Source organism: Drosophila serrata, unplaced genomic scaffold (genome assembly GCF_035046125.1).
Source record: "Drosophila serrata isolate PLE 108 unplaced genomic scaffold, ASM3504612v1 contig_34, whole genome shotgun sequence".
Classification (NCBI taxonomy): Eukaryota; Metazoa; Arthropoda; class Insecta; order Diptera; family Drosophilidae; genus Drosophila; species Drosophila serrata.
The window spans coordinates 238,827-253,288 of record NW_028256932.1 but is presented as its reverse complement, the minus strand read 5'-3'; the positions used below and the strand labels follow the sequence as shown (position 1 = coordinate 253,288).

Sequence of the window (14,462 nt, the reverse complement as noted above, 5' to 3'; positions counted from 1 at the left end):
AACCATAATTTGGACGAGTGAGTGGGTCAGACCGGGTTCTAGGCAGCCACACCTAATAAAAAGTTCCGCTCGGCTTTCCGTAATGAACTTTGCCTGTGGCCCAACAACAACCACGACAGAGAAAATTCGTTACATTGGTGCCAGGTGTGGGGTCACTAGGGTTTGCGAAAACCCTGACCTAAGAAAATGCCTAAGAATTCCGCTCGCCACCGCCTTCAGGCCTCACCCGAAGGTGGTGAACAGGGAGAGCTGCGAGAAGGAGTCGCAGCGATGGACGCCGTGAACCGATCCGTCGACCGCTCGTTCCGGCGAATGGAGCAGAAAGTGGACGCATTGGATCAGTCGGCCCACCTTAAACTGGAGCAGAAGTTTGAGCAAATGTGGGCGACTTTTGAGAGGACTATGCTGGGTGACCGTTCTGGAAGCAACGGCAGCCAGCAGGCCCTCCGTTGTGGTAGCATGCCGTCAGCCGGGGACGATCGACATTCTGCGAGCACCCCGCGCGTAGTCGAGGCATCGAACGTGGACTCCGGACAGGCGCGGCAGGTGTTTCATCGAGGGATGGGTACCAGGCCAGGTGCAGCACCAATCTGCGCCGCCTACAGCGTGCGACCTAACCTCACATTGGGGAATTTTGGAAGTGTCGGACGCAGAACTACCGCCCACCTTCGACGGCACCCGTCCCTGGCCGGAATTTCAGCGCCTTTTAGATGACATGGCCGAGGAATACCACTGGTCAGAGAGGAAGAGGTGCCGGAAGCTGTATACAAGCCTTCGAGGGCGTGCCCAGCGTTTTCACGCCACCCTCCCAGAGGCCACACTCCGCTCGTATGACGCCGTAACCGCCGCCATGCGCGAATATTTCACCGTCGGCAAGCATGCCGGCTATCACGCCTTTCATAATCGGATGCAAGGACCACGAGAGTCCTTCGAGGACTTCGCAATGGAGCTGGAGCCGTGGCCACCGTGATGACTGTCGCCTACAGCCGATCACTTCGGCGCATCCCGAGGAGGAAATCGAGGCCCGCACAGAAACGAAATGGCCGGCCCAAGCTCCTCCCGGAATCCCGTGTCGTCCTAGGGAAACTAACTACCGTCAACTTCTCGGGGCGGAGGTTGACATCCCACACCGAAAGCCCCAGCGAATATCCGCTCCCCACGTCTCCTACCCCTCTTTGTGCACGGAATCCTGGACCGGAATCCTACCTCTGCGACCCTTCGCCGCACACCATTGCGTCGCCGCCGCCGCCCAATGAGCAACCTGGCGCCCGCCACAGTCTTCCTCCTAAGGGAATCGAAGCCGGCCTGGCCCCCTTGCTCTCGCCGCCGCCGCCCAAGAGTGCCGCCCCGTCTCCGAGTGTAGAGCTTTCCGCCATCCGGAACACCGCCACGCGACGCCGACCAAGACTGTCGTCGAGCACCCCCCAAATAACCGATGTCCCAACGGGCCCCCCTTCAAAGAAAGCGCCCGGACACGGTATTTCTCTTCATTCAGGGCTTACCAGCATGCCCAGAGAAGGTTCGAAAAGTTGGATTGGATTGGACCCGCCATCGTCGTCCGGCGTCACTCTGACCTAGTGTACGAGATCCGCTTACCGAGGAAGCGTACCACTAGGACCGTTCATGTCAACCGCCTGTCACCCTATCGGGATCCGAATCCCGAATTACTCGGCCAGGAGGCTCGAGTCTGAGAGGGGGGTAATGTAACGAAAACCGCTAGATTAGAATAATCCGCGATATTTTTAACCGTTGGCAACGCGAGAAACCGCGAAATCCCTTATAGGCGCAATTATGAGAGCTTTTGACAGCCAGGATGCCTGGTCTCTCTAAGCGCTCTCGATTTCCTTCTCTTCTTCTTACGGACGTGTCCGGAAAAGCACGCGTCTCTGATCACCAATAAAGAAAAGCTAACTAATAACCATAATTTGGACGAGTGAGTGGGTCAGACCGGGTTCTAGGCAGCCACACCTAATAAAAAGTTCCGCTCGGCTTTCCGTAATGAACTTTGCCTGTGGCCCAACAACAACCACGACAGAGAAAATTCGTTACAATATTCTAATATTGTGGTTTTAATTATATGAAAATCGAAAATGTTATATAGTTGCCGTAAAAACAACTGTTGAATGTACTAGAAAATGCAATGCTGTGAATGTAAAACTGCATATGTAAAACTGTTAGTATAGTATGTATTGGTGAATGTACAAGAGTCGGCATTAGTTCGATGTTTTTAACATAAATATATATCGTTTATATTCTATTAATTATAAGAAGTATAATTTGAGAAGAAAGAAGAAACAGATGTTAAATGTAACGGAAAATGCAATGCTGTGAATGTAAAATTGTTCACATAGTATGTATAGGTGAATGTAACAAGAGTCGGCATTACTTCGATGTTTTTTAACATAAATATATATCACTTATATGGTATTAAATTTGAAGGGTATACAACCTCGTGCGTGCCGATGTTAGCTTTCTTTCCTGTTTTAATCCTACAATAACCGACATTATTTATTTATTTTCATAATGTAGAAACTTACCTGTGTTTTAAGTAGTATATACAAATCAAATATTTTCCACAATTAATTAGACAGTTATAATAACATTACATTTTTATGCTTAAATCTTGTCAATATAGTTATCTCTCTCAAAGTTCTTTGGCAATATGTCTGATGTTTAAACGGCGACATTTTCTTTATTGCTACCCTTTGGTTGGTTATTGTGTCATCGGCCGACCTTAAATAAAAAAAATAAAATAGGAAATTATGGTTTAATTGAATGTTTTGAATATTTGGTGGTGGTCAAAACGAAAATAAGTAAATATTTTAAAATTTATTTGCTTTACATTTATTTTTGTACACAAACTAAATTATCTGATATATGGCACAGATTTCTTCCAACCTCATAAGACCATTTCTTTTTTGTTTTTACCAAAAGGATAAACAAATTCAATAATAATTTCCACCGGGTTATAGTCGAGATTATGATTAAGGCACCAAAAGAATTAGTGATAGCTGGCAAGTGGTCTGATGATTTGGATAGCGCCAATGAAACGATCGTAACCACTGCTGCTACTTGTCTTTTGACAAGTTCTTTTTGTTGTTTTTGGCTAAAGTCGTGTCTTTGATTTTATATTGATCAAATTTTTTCATCATATAGCAGTTATAAAAAAATAGTTAAATTTAGAGGAAAACGCTAAACTGGGAAAATGGTAACTGTCTATGTCTTTCGAGGAATGCAACAATGTGGAATTCCCCTGTGTGAAGCGATCTATCAATGGTAGCTCCATTTTTATTACCTGTTCCTACATACCTCCATTGTCGGTACTTCCTATTTATTGAAGCCACCTTTTCGCTATTCAGAAAATTTCCAATAAACTTTCGGATACGGACCATCAGGAAGTCCTAGGAGATTTTAATATCCCTGGGGATATTTGGTCCTCAAACACAATATGGACCTATCTCTGGCTTGTTCGACATTTCGCTGTACGGAATTCCTTATAGCGGTTGCTCGATCTTTGTTTTGTCTCTGATCCGGCAAGAGTCAGTTTAGCCAAGGTGGCGCCTCTGACGCAACCTGAAGATCCCATACTCAACGAACCCTACAGGATTGGAAGCAGCCGATATTGGGCCACAGACCGTTCAGGCAAATAGAGTCTGCGGGGGGATGGCTTCGTCAGGGCAAACGTCGGTGGTATCCCAGTCGGACTTTTTAGCCAAATTCATGCTAACTTTCATGCTTACCCGTTCGGTGGGAAGAACCCATCGTTTATTAAAGTTCTCATTCTTATTAAGTTCTCATTTTATTCATTCGTGAGCGGGGTAATTCATGATGCCGACGTCGCTGCTCGGCTCATGATCAAATTCATCATGAGCGGTATGGAGAAAATTCTTGAAAAAATGTGATTAAAAAAATTGTATGAAGCTTCGCCTTTTTTACATGCTGACTTTTTACATTTGTTACATTTAAATTGTAGTAAATCTTTTAGCCATACTCACAAACTTTTTTTTAGAATATTATATGACCATCTAGGAATTGAACCTACGTCTTAATGTTTAACAGTCTGGCCGCTTACACATCGCGCCCCGTAGACAACTTAAATTGCGTCGGCGATATACACACATGTGCATATCGCTTTTGAGAGAGACAAAAACTTGCAACCCCTTTAGGACATTTAGTTTTTTGCTCGCTTGTCTTTGTCTTTGTCTTTGCCTTTGCGAGGCGATCGTGACGCGTGGCTCAGGGGTTAGAGTACCCGCCATTCAAACAGGCTAGCGTGAGTCCAAATCCCGCGCGAGGCCAACTTTTTCTTAATTGATTTTTTAATTTGTCGATTCAATGAATTTTCTGTTACAAATCTTATTTTCATTTTCTATCTATTTCATAGATATTTTCCGATTTTCATTTAGAGGCATTTTAGGTAGTTTGAAAAGCAGTAAAATAAATGCGGGGATTTTCATTTTTTTGTCGTCGGACTTCGTGTTAAAAAAAATATCCCGTAAGGGAAATACCTCAGCACAGAATTCTACGTTAAACGGAGCAGCATTCGATTCAGGTACTAAATGCCGTGCTTGCCACTTTACTGAACTGGGGACCATACATTAGGCCATCCCTGCTTTACATAGTTTTCTATCATGAAGCAAAGTCCGATTGGGTGGTACCACCGACGGGTACGGAGGGGATTAATCCCTTCTGCGTGTCGTCAGAGGTCCCACCACTGATTCGACGGGAGCAGGTCATATCAGTTGTAACGCTACTGCCACTAAAACAACGTATAGGAAGCTCAGCCGTCCGGGAGCCATAGTCTATACAGACTCGGACCTGGAGAGCGTGAATTTTTCAAAGGAAGAGAAAGATCGCCTCGTCCGCTCGCCGGGACCAGGTGCCATCTCTTCGAGTAGGGACGGACCGAAGCGCTTTAGCGAGGGAAAGAAGGTAAAGGTTCGAAGAGAGCAGTCAAATTAGACTCGGACCTGGAGAGCGTGCAGCTCTCTAAAGAAGAGAGAGAATTCTTCCTTCGCTCGCAGAAACCAGACACCAACTTCCCCCTTAGGAAGGGTCAAGTGAGTTAAAAGAGGTCAAAAGCGTAGTATAAAGCTGCCCTTGGATTCCGGCTCAAAAAAAAGCAGCCCCATACCAAGAGACGGCAAAGCTTACCTGTGCAGAGAAAATTCTTTTAAAAAAAGCACTTCAACGAAAACCGCCATATTCAAAGAGCCCGCGATATTTAAGCCAGTTGACAAAGCGAGAAGCCGCGCCCTCATAAGCGCAATTATGAGAGTCTTTGACAGCCAGAATGCCTGGTCTCTCTAATTCCTGAAAAGCACGCGTCGCTAATCATCAATAAAGAACATCTAAGAAATATCTGCCAAGACGCTTGGGGCCAGTTGGAGGTCTGGACGAGGAAGTTGGCGCCACCGGTTTCTAGGCAGCCACAGCTATAAAAATTTTCGCTCGGCTTTCCGAATTGAATTCTGCCTGTATCCCGATCACGGCAAACAAATTGTTACATTATTACATTGAAAAAGTAGATAACCGGAACGGTCTACCAGGTGGAAGCGCTGTGGGAGGGGCCGAGCTGGATGTGGTGCACAGTAAACTAGTAACATCCATTTCAAAGGCGAAAGTGCTCTTCTCTATCGCTATTCAAGGATATCGAGGGTTAAAGCTGCTGCAGCGTTAAAATCCTGACATCCAAACCGCAGACTGGAAGGTACTGCACATTATGAGTCCGTTACCCAAAGAGCAGGGCCAATGCTCGGTCCTCCAGATCAACAAGGGGACGGGTAGTGTCTACCTGCATTTCAAAAAGCACCACCCCGGGGACAAGGATGCGCACACTCTGCAGGCAAGTGAGGTGGAGAACGAAATAGGTCTAGATACCATCATAGACGCAGTCCAAGAGATGTCGCTGGACATGTTTGATGAGGAGGAGGACGGTGACCTGACCTTAGTTATCAACCCGTCTAATGGATTTGAACCATAAGAGCTAGATTGCGTCGGCGGAACTCCTCATTGCCATGTAGCAATGCTCCGCCGATGGCCAAGAGTCATGAATTGCCTCAGGCAATGCCATTGTCGGACTAAAGTCTTTAAGCTACATCTAATTCTACCCATCATCGGTAAGCAGGAACACAACCGCCGTACTTGTACGAATAGGTCTTCAAGCTAACCATATATCTCATTACAGCACAGATGACCTTACTGTGGTGATGCTAGAAAGCATTAAGCAGCGCCTCCTGGTAGCTGCCTGCTACATGTAACACGAAAAGCCAGCTCCATCAGAAGAACTCAGGAGCCTGGTAGAAGCCAGGACGAAGGGCCAGCAACTGCTCGTGGGTGCAGACGCCAACGCGCACCACATAGGTGAGGCACTCTTAGACTTAATACTTCTAGATATAACACTCATAGCGAAACAAGGTTCTATAGTATCAGAATAGAAAGTCCTCGAGAGACGAATTCGACCACTCCAAACCTAAAACAAAAAACAAAAACTATATTAAAACAAGAAAAGAAGCTAACTTTGGCACGCCGAAGTTTATATACCCTTGCAGATAGAACTTCCATGAATAGGAATCCATACAATATAAATTATATATATTTGTGTTAAAAAACAATGAAGTAATACCTGCTTTCATTTCATTCACCTATACATACTATATTTGCAGTTTTACATTCACAGATTTGCATTTTTCCTCTACATCAAACGATCGTTTGTATGGCACCTATATGATATAGTCGTCCGTTTTTCATGAAATTTGACACAAAATTTAAGACTAATATAAAATGGCTATACCTCAAGTTTGATGAAAATCAGCGGAAAACTGAAAAAGCTATAAATTTAATTGTATTAATTTCTCGATCGTTCCTATGGGAGCTATATGATATAGTAGTCCGATTTTCATAAAATATTATGCAAAATTGTAGAGTATAGTAAAATGGCTATATCTCAAATTTGATCCAATTCTATTGAAAACTGAAAAGTTAACATTTTTTTTTTTAATTTTCCTATCATTCTTATGGCAGCTATATGATATAGTCGTCTGATCCGGCCCGTTCCGACATATATACGAGTGAGAGTATATATAGAAGGCTAACTACAAAGTTTCATTCAGATAGCTTCAAAACTGAGAGACTAGTTTGCGTAGAAACGGACAGAGGGACAGACGGACAGACGGACAGACGGACAGACGGACGTGGCTAGATCGACACGGCTGTTGATCCTGATCAAGAATATATATACTTTATATAGTCGGGGGTGGCTCCTTCACTGCGTTGCAAACTTCAGACTGAAATTATAATACCCTGCAAGGGTATAAAAACACTAAGAGGACCAAGCCACTTTGGTGGAATAGGGATCTTTCGGTCCAACGCAAAAACCTGTGACGCTCGACACTCACAAAATAAACAAAGGATAAATATTAAACATAAATAAGCCATAAAGCGTAAGGAAAATAAACATAAAACATTAAATAGATAAATAATCAGAGCGCGCGCTTCATTGACGGCCAGTAATGTTGCCAAATTAATAAAGAATTGGCGGGAACGCTACGCCTCGTCAGATCGCTATATAAGGCGGGCCACAGCCCTTAGGGCGGCACTCAGTATCTGCCGGCCATCGGTAAAGACCTATTGGCAAGAAAATAGCACCAAGAAGAGCAAGAGAGTAACGACCAGAGGTAAGCATTAGACGTAGTGACCAGATTTGAACCGGGTAAAACTAACTAACATTAATTTGTACACCACAAAGGGTCTCTAAAACCCTTCTCACTTGGTAGATCTCAAAATCCTCTCAAACCCTTCGCAACTGTTGTCACTTTGGTAGACCTCAAAGGCCTCTCAACAGTTCTCACTGTGGTAGACCTTAAAGGCCCCTCTGATCTGAACTGATCTCATTTGTAGCCCATGTATCACTCATGTATTATTGGAAGACCTCAGGGCCTCAAGACCTCAGCCAATAAAAATTTTCGCTCGGCTTTCCGAATTGAATTCTGCCTGTATCCCGATCACGGCAAAAAATTGTTTCATTATTACATTGAAAAAGTAGATAACCGGAACGGTCTACCAGGTGGAAGCGCTGTGGGAGGTGCCGAGCTGGAGGTGGTGAACAGAAAACGTGTAACATCCATTTCAAAGGCGAAAGTACTCTTCTCCATCGCTATTCAAGGATACCGAGGGTTAAAGCTGCTGCAGCGTTAAAATCCTGACATCCAAAGCGCAGACTGGAAGGTACTGCACAAAGAGCAGGGCTGTGGTAGACCTTAAAGGCCCCTCTGATCTGAACTGATCTCATTTGTAGCCCATGTATCACTCATGTATTATTGGAAGACCTCAGGGCCTCTAGGTTTTTCTCACTGCAGGTGATCCGACACGATCTGTCCTCTGACAGAGCCACAGGACGACCACGGAGCCAAGTTAGAGCAGAATAAGGCGCCAGGGAACTCTTGTGTTACACCTAATTGAAGACATATGATTGATTTATAAATAAATGTCCGATGTATAATTTTTTTAACTTCGCCTTTGGGACCTGGGTCGGAATCTCTTGCAGCAACCCTCCCGAGCCTCCGACCACTGACAGATCGTCAAAAACTTCAGAGAACCTCAGCCCACCATACAGAGTCAGCTCAAACGTGACGACGGATAGTGGAGTGACGGCATCGAAGAGGCACTAATAGCACAAATGCATGCGAACTTCCCAAGTTGCACAGAGGTTACTAACTAGCAACTAGAGAAGAGCATCTCCCAAAAAATCTAATATCCTTTAGAAGAATCCACTGGGCAATAGACTTCTTCTCGGAGATAAAAGCACCGGAACTAGATGGAATATTTCCAGAAAAGCTGCAGGTGACCAAAAAAGAATCACCCCATCGCTCCACGCAATATATACAGATTGCCTAAGCATGGGCTATATTAATGGAACAATGGGAATGGAGAAATGGAAAAGCCCTTCACTATAACGACTTTCACGGTGCGAGCGGACAAGGTAGGACACAGTATCAACGCGGACAAGACAGGCCTTATTTCTTCACCAAGAGAAACAAGATACTGATATGGATTCCGCAAAAAATCAATACAACCAGGCTGACCCCGAAAACAGAAGTCAAATACCTCGGCACTGTACTAAACACCAAGCTGGCATGTAACCTTAATGTTTTTGAGAAGGTGAAAGAAGGCACCATAGCGCTCTACGCGTTCAAGAAAATAGTTAGCAGCACATGGGGTCTCTGGCCCGCTTTGTTGCACTGGGTCTACATATCGGTGGTGCGTTTAACACTGCTGTATGGCCAGCCACGGAAAAAATAGACGGAAGGAGGAGTTGGAGCGTACATTTACTGTACCGAAGCTGAGATGAGCTACCAAGCAGCTGAGCTAGCGCAGAGAATAGACCACCCACATGGGGCGGTAAACTCGTTCGCAGACAGTCAAGCGGCAATTGTCTCCTTTAGAACGCTTCAAAGCGAGTTGAAGAGGCGGGTGTTTGTGGGGAAGACAACGAATTTGCCACCCTTCAGCATTTAATAATTAACGCACGATTTTTTTATGCCGTATTTTATGTTTTATTTTTCTCTCGTCGGAGCTGCAACTGCCGATCGAACGCTTGGCTTCAATATATATTCGCTTACAATGTAGCTTTGCTTACAGATAAGGCGACAGAAGAAGAGAGAGAGCAATAGATTACAAAGAGAAGAGCTAAGAGCGCAGCAGGTGCATCCATACACCTATGCTCGCATAATTAGGCGCTAGCGGTCTGCTTAGAACATACTCCCCCCGTTGGAAGAGGTACTGTTCCAAATTCATCGTCATCGTGGGGCTGAACGTCTAGCTTGGCGAATGCTACCATGGCTACTCGACGCCGTCCTTGCGAGGAATGATTTCCTCAATGCGCCCAAGCTGCCATTTCATAGATGGAATGTTGTCCTCCTACAGCAACACCATATTTCCAACCTTGATGTTGGACGTTGCGAAGAGCCACTTTCTTGCAGTAGGGACAAGTACTCGCTGATTAACCTTTTCCAAAAGTGCTGGTGTATCTTGGTCACCCGTTGCCATCTGCTGAGGTGGCCTTCGCGATGATTGTCGCATAATTAGGCGCTAGCGGTCTGCTTAGAACATACTCCCCCCGTTGGAAGAGGTACTGTTCCAAATTCATCGTCATCGTGGGGCTGAACGTCTAGCTTGGCGAATGCTACCATGGCTACTCGACGCCGTCCTTGCGAGGAATGATTTCCTCAATGCGCCCAAGCTGCCATTTCATAGATGGAATGTTGTCCTCCTACAGCAACACCATATTTCCAACCTTGATGTTGGACGTTGCGAAGAGCCACTTTCTTGCAGTAGGGACAAGTACTCGCTGATTAACCTTTTCCAAAAGTGCTGGTGTATCTTGGTCACCCGTTGCCATCTGCTGAGGTGGCCTTCGCGATGATGAGTCACGTCAAGCTCAAGAAATCGGCTGTAGCGGGAACCCCGTCATATGGGACCCAGTAATTGACGGAATTGGGGGACGTTATAACTCGAGGGGAGAATGACGAAGTCCCTTGGTTCGGTGCGGATACTGAGCGCGAAGGTTCAGGATTAATCAAAACATTGGAGGAGGAGTTGCTGGGGTGCAGCAAGGTGTGATGCCGTCCGCGGAATGTAAGGCAAGATTGGGCACTAGGGCAATCCCGCTGCTGGTGGCCTCGTGCCAAAATTCAATTCAAATTCAAAAAGCAAAGTTGCTTTCTTCGAACGATATCTGATCGCTTGAATACAGTCATTTCAAGGAATCGGGGACATATACGCACGTGGTGGTTTTTCCTGGAACACAGCCCAGTCGGACTTTTTAGCCAAATTCCCACCTTTTATGTAAATATCTCATTCGCTTTTTTCTCATGCGTGAGCGGGGTAATTCATGATGTCGACATCGCTGCTCGGCTCATAATGAAATTCATCATGAGAGCTACGGAAAAAAATCAGGAAAAAATTTCGATTTATAAAAAAAAGTGGATGAAACTTCGTTTTTTATTACAAGCTAATTGTTTTTTCATTTGTTACATTTAAATCGTTATTGTAGTAAATCATTTTCAAACATACTCAGAACCTTTTTTAGAATATTATACGAGCAACTGGGGATTGAACCTACGTCTAAATGTTTAACAGTCCGGCCGCTTACACATCACGCCACGTAGACTACTAAAATTGGGTCGTGTGAGAGGAACAAAAACGTGCAAACCCTTGAAGACATTTATTTTTTTGCGCGCTTGACTTTGCCGTCGCGAGGCGATTGTGACGCGTGGCTCAGAGTTAGAGCACCTGCATTACAAACAGGCTAGAGTGAGATCAAGTCCCGAGCGAGGCAAAAGTTTTTCTTACTTTATTTTTTAGTTTGTTAATTCAATGAATTTTGTTTTAAACATTTTAGATCTAGAAAAAGATTGACCAACAAAATTAAAGCAAATCAGTTACTGTGGTTAAACACGATAACAAAATTGTGCTCCAAAAAAGTACACAAACTCTTGAAAATATAATATTATTAATAGACCACCCTGAACGCCCAAAAATTTGAGGGTTTTTAAAAAATTCATTTTAACAAAGTTGTTAAGAATACAACTTTTTATTTATTAGTATATCAAAATACATATGTTAAACTAAAAAATACTTATTGAAAGAAAAAAAATATTTACGAATGGCGGAGATATAGCCAGTCAAAATTTTTTTAGGGAATGGTCGGATGGTGTACATGCTGCAGACCACTTTTGTTATCCGAAATTCAAAAACAAAAATTTTTTATAAACTATATAAATATGGCTATAGAATGACTAAGCCGTTTCTGGAAAACAGTTTTTTTTGAGCAAATAGGAGCATTTAAAAAAAAATTTTTTTTAGACGAAATTTTTGATTTAAAAATTTATAACTTTAAAAAAAATCATAGTGGACTTTATAGAGAAGCTGTGTAAAAAATTTGAAGAGAATCGGTCCATCAGTTTTTGAGAAATCATGTACACCGTTTTAAAAAACGTCGTTTTGAGAAAAACGCAAAAGAAGATAAAGAAATTACTCTAAGGTATACCGGGAGCGGTCTAATGGCTGTAGAATCCACAAGTAATGAGATATTTTTAAGCACAATGTCTAAAAATGGCCGTAAGAATATCGGCATCAAGATTAAGGAAAAAAAAATGAGATTTTTAAAAAATGTCAGGGTGGTCTATCCCCTTAAGTTCCCATAAATAGGATTATATACTGTAGATATTTTAACGAATTTCTGCCGTGATCGGGCCACGGGCAGAGTTGTTCACTAAGGGAAAGCCGAGAGGAACTTTTTAATAGGTGTGGCTGCCTAGAACCCGGTCGGTCGAGGTGGTTGTTTTAGCTTTTCTTTATTAGTGATCAGAGACGAGTGCTTTTCCGGACACGTTCTTAAGAAGAAGAGAAGGAAACAAAAGCGCGTAGAGACACCAGGCATCTTGGCTGTCAAAAGCTCTTATAATTGCGCCTATAAGGGAATTCGCTGCTTCTCGTGATGCCAACGGCCATAAAAACCGCGGACTCTTTGAATCTGGTGGTTTCTGTTACATTACTCCCCTCTCAGACTTGAGCCTCCTGGCCAAGAAATTACTCCGGATTTCGGGGCTTCCGAACTGCTGCGTTTGTCGGAGACGGTTCTGCATTTGGTTCACGAATGCTGGGTAACTTTCCGGATTCGGGGATGGTCGCCCATACAACAATTCGCTTGGTAGCCGGAGCTCACGTCCGAGGGTAAGTAGAGACGGTAAGAACCTAATCGCCTCATGCGGGGCCGATCGATAGGCTAATAGAGCTAGCGGCAACAATTGGTCCCAGTAGCGTTGATCTGCGGCAACGAATTTCGCCATATAGGAGAGTTCGGTTAAACCTCTCAACCATTCCGTCCGATCAAGTCTTTTCCACGTCAAGCAGTCGAAGGCAAGCTTGGAATATTTCTTACTCAAAGTTTCGGCCTGATCCGAGTAAAGGATGAAGGGGACACCAAATCGGGAAAAGACTACTTGGACGAGCGCTCGGGCTACCGTTTCACCTGTTTGATTGGGCAGCTCAAGGATTTCCGGCCATTTGGCAAAGTAGCACATCACTACAGCGATGTAGCGGTTTCCTAGTGCTGCAGGGCAGCGGACCCAGTATGTCGATCATAAGTTGCTCGAATGGAGCGCCCAGAACTTTGGGCTGCAGTTGGCCTACCGTTCGGCGAGTAGGCCCTCTTCGGGCATTGCACTCAGTACAGCGGGCACACCAAATGACTACGTCGGCGGTTTGTCCGATCCAAAAGTAGCGTTTCTTCAGCATGGCAATCGTCTTTTTTTATGCCAAAGTGTACACCGGTCGTAAAGTTATGGGCGCTGCGAATGGCTCCTTCCTGAAGAGAGCGAAGTACTACCAGACCTGGGTCTGCCGTTTTGGTAGTTATCATCAGCAGGCCTTTATCCTTGAAGAGCTGTTCGAACAAAAGCCAGTACGCCTTTACTTCGGTGCTTTCACTTCATGTCTTAGGTTTTGTCGGTCGCTCCCCCTTCTTTAGCCATTGAAAAATCAAGGCGAGAGTGGGGCCCTTTTCCTGGTTGCGAGCGATGTCGATGGATTAAGTTAGCAGAAAGAGGATCTCGTGGGCATCGTTTTGCTCGGCCCTGGTACATACACGGCAGTCGCCACAGGGTCGACAAGACAAGGCGTCGGCGTTTCCATGTTACTTTCCGCTTCGTTGGTGGATGTCCATGTCGTACTGTTGAAGTCGTTCAATCCATCGAGCTAGTTGCCCCTCAGGCTCCCGAAAGTTAAACAGCCATCGAAGACACAAGTAATCTGTGCGCAGTAGAAATCTCCGGCCATTTAGGTAGTGGTGGAAATGCTTAGTGGCCAAGACAACTGCACCATGGTTTGACGCGTCGGCATCCACAATGAATATCCCATCGGGAGCGGGAAAAGTTTGCACCGGGGGCGTGGTAAGTTTGATTTTGAGCGCCTCGAAGGCACCGTAAGCAGCTGTTGGCCATGTGAAGGGGGGCTTAGCTTCCGTTAGGTCGTGCCAAGGGCGCGCAATTGTGGCGAAGTTAGGAATAAACTTCCGATAATAAAAACATAGCCCCACAAAGGAACGCATTTCCTTTTTGATCCGAGGTGGGGGCCAATCGAAAACTTCGGTCCTAAAGAAATCGCACTTGTTGAGGCTCAGCTTTAGCCTTACGCTCTGTAATTTATCGAAGATTTGCTGCAAGTGGTCCAGGTGCTGCTCGGCGGTACGAGAATGTACGATGATGTCGTCAAGGTAAACTAGGGAGAATTTTCGTGTAGCACCGGAGAACAAAAGCTTCCATCAATCGCTCAAGGGTGGCTGGTGCGTTGGTCAAGCCAAATGGCGTTACGTCGAATTCGAGCAGACCAGCGTCACACGTAAACGCGGTCTTAGGTCTAGAGTCCTCGTCCATCTCCACCTGCCAGTAGCCGCTCTGGAG

At 44.9% G+C, this 14,462-nt stretch overlaps 1 protein-coding gene across 1 annotated transcript in view; it reads left to right on the top strand.

Annotated features, from left to right (window-relative positions):
* Window positions 1–714: 714 nt before the first annotated feature.
* LOC110185357 (laccase) overlaps window positions 715–14,462 on the top strand; it is a 130,123-nt gene continuing 116,375 nt past the window's right edge. The window contains exons 1-2 of the mRNA XM_086834395.1: window positions 715–6,119; window positions 6,188–6,363. The gene's annotated coding sequence lies outside the window, so the exon portion shown is untranslated. The remainder of the gene's footprint in view (window positions 6,120–6,187; window positions 6,364–14,462) is intronic.